Genomic DNA, 6,000 nt, shown 5'->3' on the forward strand with positions numbered 1-6,000 from the left:
AGCCATGGCCGCTGAGCCTGCGCGTCCAGAGCCTGTGCTCCGCAACGGGAGAGGCCACAACAGTGAGAGGCCTCCATACCACAAAAAAAAAAAAAAAAAGTGAAAATAAACAAGTGAGACTACATCAAACTAAGAAGCTCTGCACAGCAAAGGAAACAATCAACAAAATGAAAAGGCAACCTATTGAATGGGATAAAATATTTGCAAATCATATAGCTGTTAAGGGGTTAATATCTATAATACATAAAGAACTCATACAACTCAATATTTTTTAAAATATAATTTAAAAATGGGCAGAGGGAATTCCCTGGCAGTCCAGTGTTTAGGGCTCTGTGCTTTCACTGCTCAGGGCCCGGGCTCAATCCCTGGTCAGGGAACTAAGATCCCACAGGTTGTGCAGTGCAGCCAAAATAAAATAAAGTAAAGTAAAATAGAAATGGTCAGACAACTTGAACAGGCTTTTTTCCAAAGAAGACATACAGATGGCCAACATGAAAAGATGTTCAACATCACAAATCATCAGGGCAATGCAATTCGAAATCACAATGAGATACACCTCACACCTGTTGGAACAGCTATCATCAAAAAGTCAAGAAATAACATTGTTGGTGAGGATATGGAGAAAAGGGAAACTTGTGCACTGTAGATAAGAATGTAAGTTGGTGTAGCCACTATGGAAAACAGTATAAAGTTTCATCAAAATAATTAAAAATCGAACTACCATACAAACCAGCAATTCCAATCCTGGATGTTCATTTGAAGAAAGGAAAATGCTAACTCGAAAAGATATATGCACCCCCATGTTCACAGCATTATTTACAATAGCCAAGATTTGGAAGCAACCTGTGTCCATCAACAGATGAATGGATAAAGAAAATGTGGTATTCGTTTATACATGCAATGGGGTATTATTCAGCCATACAAAATAATGAAATCTTGCCATTTGCAACAATATGGATGGACCTTGAGGGCATTATGCTAACTGAAATAAGTCAGAGAAAGACAACATATGATCTCATTTATAAGTGAAATCTCAAAAAAAGAAAGAAAGAAAAGAAAAGAAAAAAAGCTTATAGATACAGAGAACAGATTGGTGGTTGCCAGAGGCGGGGTGTAAGTATTGGGTGAAATGGCTGAAGGGAGTCAAAAGGTACAAACTTCCAGTTATAAAATACGTCAAGGGGATATAATGTACATCGTGGTGACCATAGTTAACAATAATGTATTGCATATTTAAAAATTGCTAAATCTTAAAAGTTCTCATCACAAGAAAAAACTTCTGTAACTATGTATAGTGACAGACTGTTAACTAGACTTATTGTGGTGATCATTTTGCAACTGTACATACAAACATGGAATCATTTAGCTGTACATCTGAAACTCATACAATGTTGTATGTCAATCATACCTCAATAAAAAAAGAATCACACAGTACATTTAAAAGTCAGATAGCTTACTAAGTTTCTGCAAAGAAACCTGATGTTCCAAAAATTATTGCCCATGACATTTAGAAAGCAATGTCTCCTTTCTTTACGCTTCCATAGGTCTCTAAAACTGTGTGACAGTTTATTGTTCACATTTCTGCCTCCTTAACTAGTGCAGTAGTTTCATAACAGATAACCACAAACTGAGTGGCTAAAAACAGTAGAAATTTATTCTCTCAAAAATGTGGAAGCTAGAAGTTTGAAATCAAGGTGTCAACAGAGCCATGCTTTCTCTCCAAGCTGCAGGGAAGAATTCTTAGGGAATTCCTCTTTGTAGCTTTCGGGGGTTGCCAGCAATCGGTCCTTGGCCTTCTTTGGCTTATAGACACATCACTCAAATCTCTGCCTCCGTCATCACACGGTGTTCTCCCTCTGTGTCTATGTGGGCACATTTCCCTCTTCTTATAAGGCACCAGTCATTGGCTTAGGGCCCACCCTAATTCAGTATGACCTCATCTTAAACTGGTTTCATCTGCAATGACCCTATTTCCAACTAAGGTCACATGCACAGGTACCAGCGTTTAGAAATGTGTACATATCTTATTGGGGGTGGGGGGTAGGGAACACAGTTCTACCCACTGTACTAGATAATAAATTTTTAAGGATAAGTCATCAATATTTGTATCACCTTCTACAGCTAGGAAACTTGTTAAACTAAATTTAAATTTACCAAAATCTCACGGAGACATAAACATAGTAGTGTTTAAGAAGCAGCATCGGGCTTCCCTGGTGGCGCAGTGGTTGAGAGTCCGCCTGCCGAGGCAGGGGAAACGGGTTCGTGCCCCGGTCCGGGAAGATCCCACGTGCCGCGGAGCGGCTGGGCCCGTGAGCCATGGCCGCTGAGCCTGCGCGTCCGGAGCCTGTGCTCCGCAACGGGAGAGGCCACGACAGTGAGAGGCCCGCGTACCGAAAAAAAAAAAAAAAGCAGCATCTTCTCTGGCTGAGATTAAGAGTTGCCAAGAGGCAGAGATAATAGGTTTTTTCGTGTGCTGAAGGACTTAACACTGATAGTAAAGTGTATGCATGCTATGCCCAGTTTCCTTCTCATCCCTTGGATGACATTGACCAAGGGAAATGAACTGTTCCGGGTACTTTGGTGTCAACTGAAAGAAAAACTTTCAGTTCCTGTCTGTTCTCTCACAACAGGGAATTATATATAACTTTTAAAAGTGAAGAATAGCCATCATCTGTTCAAGTTCTATTACCAAGTTTAGTTTGTCACCTTTAAAAAGCTGAAGATAGAATGTTTTGACTGCTTTTTGACACAAGCACGTTTTTTTTTAAAGATTTCTCCATATCATAGACCCTGTGTGGGAACCTGAACCAAAGCCCTGAGAAAGTGCTGAGGATTTGGATTGGCAAAAACAAAACAAGTCCAAAGGGCAGAGGTGAGCCCCAAAATGGAAGAGAATGGCAAGAGCCAGGGACTGGGCACACATGTAAGAGAAACAGAACAAGATTAGAAGAAAAGGAGAATTCACCCTCGATATTTCAGTTGAGCATCTATGACCTGATGCGTGGTACATGGATGAGCTGGGCTGGCTGAAAGGTACTGCATTGGGACTGACACCAATCCTGTTCTAGCAAGCTTTTGAGAAAAAAACAAAGATCTGCTAGGGGAAACCATCTACGCTCAACTCTTTCTTCATTGTAGCCAGGGAAACAGAATCATTGGCACCATATGGATTCACTTTTTCTCCCTGACTGATAGTTCTTTGCTTCCCACACAGGCTAATTTGTGCTGGAAAGAATCTATAAATGTGGGAGGTCTTTATTACTAAAAATTAAATCCAATAAAATGCAGATGTCCTGACGGTGCCCACAAACAAGCTGTCTTTGTAATAAATAGCCAACTGGAGAAAATATATTTATGCATCTGTATTAGAACAACTGGCAGATTTAAAACTGAAGATCTGTTTAAGATCACCACAATTAGGGAACATACAAGAAAACAAGCCACTGGAATTTCTAAGAATGAGGTCATAAAACAAAAGTGCTAGGGAATTCATATGTTACTAAAAGGATAATCACACAATTATTTAAAATAAAATATTAATGCATGACGCTAACAGCCTTACTGTTTGCCCTAACAAAATCACTTTTCTTGCAAAACTGTTCTGTCAATGTCATTTTCAAGTCTTAATCTGGATTTTATATTACCATGTTAAATTAAAAGTATATAGTGATCATGATGAATATATGCTTTATTAAGCTTAAAGTACTAAGGCATTTTATCTTCATTTCATTTTTCTGTAGCAGAATGTTAATGTTTTAAATGTAAATATTTTCTTTTTTCAAAAATGCCTGCAAGAGAAAATTTGAGGCTGAGATTTCTTCAAAATTATACTATTTACTTAACAATGATATAATAAATTCAGGTCTTTTTTGTCAAATTAGTTCCCCCCCAACTCCCATCAACAGAATTAACTATGATTAATTCAATCAATCCAAATAGAGTGTTAATATAGTTTAAAACACTAAGGTAACCATGTTATGCACCAGAGCTTTTCTGTTCATCTGTTAACAGTTTTTACTTCTTTAAAAACAATGGAACTGTAGGCAACTATAAGCAATCTAATATATTACAGAGATTTTTTTTTAAAGGGTACAGAAATGTGACAGCCGTTGGTTCTTATCTCTCTCAACCCCTCTTTCCCGCATTTTGTTTAATTCCTAAGAAATCATGGTCAATCCAGGACTATTAGGTTCTTACCTTTTTCTCACTTTCTGATCCCACCCTCCTGCATTTTATGTTAGCACACCCTCATATGAACTGCAAGTCTATTGGCCTACACTTTGGGAACTATCTACATTATCGATTCTAGTGGGCCTAGATTCTTCAAACATTAACTGGTTATCAAAAGAAGTGAAAATGCTTAATTTCCAAAATATTCTGCAGAATATGTATGTTACCTCATTTTCACAGCTTTCCATTATTATTGGGAGCTGAGTCTCTTAACCGTATCTACTGAGGGTGCTCTTCACTGGTGGTGGATAAATGTCTTATCTACAGTTACAGGAACTGAATGAGTTAGGACTTCTCTGGTTGCAAGTTATAAAAACACAATTAAACCTAACATAAGAAAGTTTAAGTTTTTTGCCTCATAGTGGCAGAAAAGACACGAGAGTAATTCCCAGAACTGAATGAAGAGCTCTAGGAACCAGGACCTTAGTGCTTCAGCTCTCTGTCTCACCACCTCTCATCTCTGTTCAGCTTTTTTTTTTTTTTAAATTGAAGACACACCTTCTCCCAGATGGCAGGAAAGATAGCTGCCAGCAGCACCGACTTAACACCTTCCTAGTCGGGCAACCCCAACTTCCTTAAATCAATCCCAGGGAAGAATGATAATTGCTTGGATGTTCTCACCTCTGGATTAATATTTTGTCCAAGTGAATGGGTTCAGTGATCAACCAGGCCAGGGAGAAATGGGACGTGTTATAAGAAGTAAAAATGGAAGAAAAGATGCTAGGAGCCAAAACCATAGTACCACAGTCTACAGTAAGACTCAAGAGTGCTACACTGTGGCTGCCACTTGTTTTAAAACTAGAAAAGCCATTTAAGCTCTTTGGTATTTTTTTATTTCTACAAAGGGGATAATAAAATGCAATGACGTCTTAACTACAGTCTCTGAGGTGGGGGAAAGAGAGAGAAATGCTGATGATTGTGTTAACTAAAAGGAAGAGCTGAGGATACCTTCAACAAGTTATATTTATTATTTATATATATTTATTATGACATTATTATACTTACGGAAAAGTAATTACTTTTACATAAATGTAATAAGCTAACTCAGTCCTAAATCACTAGAGCAGTAAACTTACAGGTTTGCAAAACAAAACGAAAAACCCACACACAATTGTCTCATCCCTTGGTGTATATATTATCCTTCCAGAGCGGGCTAACAAGGATATACGCTTTCTGAAGCTGTAAATAATATGTGTGAATATAACAACATGGAAACATGGAAAATATGAATGATGCAATGTTAAGTAATAAGAGCAGAATGTGAAATGTATTTTATTGTGAATACCACGATGTAAAAATATGCACAAAAAAACTGGGTGGGATTTCTCATATGTGGTAAAACTGTCGCAACATAGGGATGGGATTTTGATCTTTTTTCTTTTGGCTGTCTTCTAAACTTTCTGTCATATTTTCTACCACTTTTACAACTTAGGAAAAAAGTGTTTTTATCACACTGAGTAGAACTTTTTAGAAGGTGACTAAGAGGACAAGCACGCTAGCCTGTCTACATGCAGGCCTCACAGTACAGGTCTCCACGGCCTTAATTATACTCTTGAGAACCTGCCTTAACAAGTTGCATGTTCCATAGCAGAGATTCACTGCTACGGTAACGAGAAAAGAACACGTGCAGACAGAACAACATCCAAAATACATTACTGCTTGATTGCATGTCCTTAGTCAATGCTGCACACACCTGGACAAGATATATCTCAAAGCGTGACTCCTATCGTCAAATACTGATTGGTGCATTGAATAGGGAGAAACCAGCAA

This window comes from Globicephala melas, chromosome 7 (genome assembly GCF_963455315.2).
Source record: "Globicephala melas chromosome 7, mGloMel1.2, whole genome shotgun sequence".
Classification (NCBI taxonomy): Eukaryota; Metazoa; Chordata; class Mammalia; order Artiodactyla; family Delphinidae; genus Globicephala; species Globicephala melas.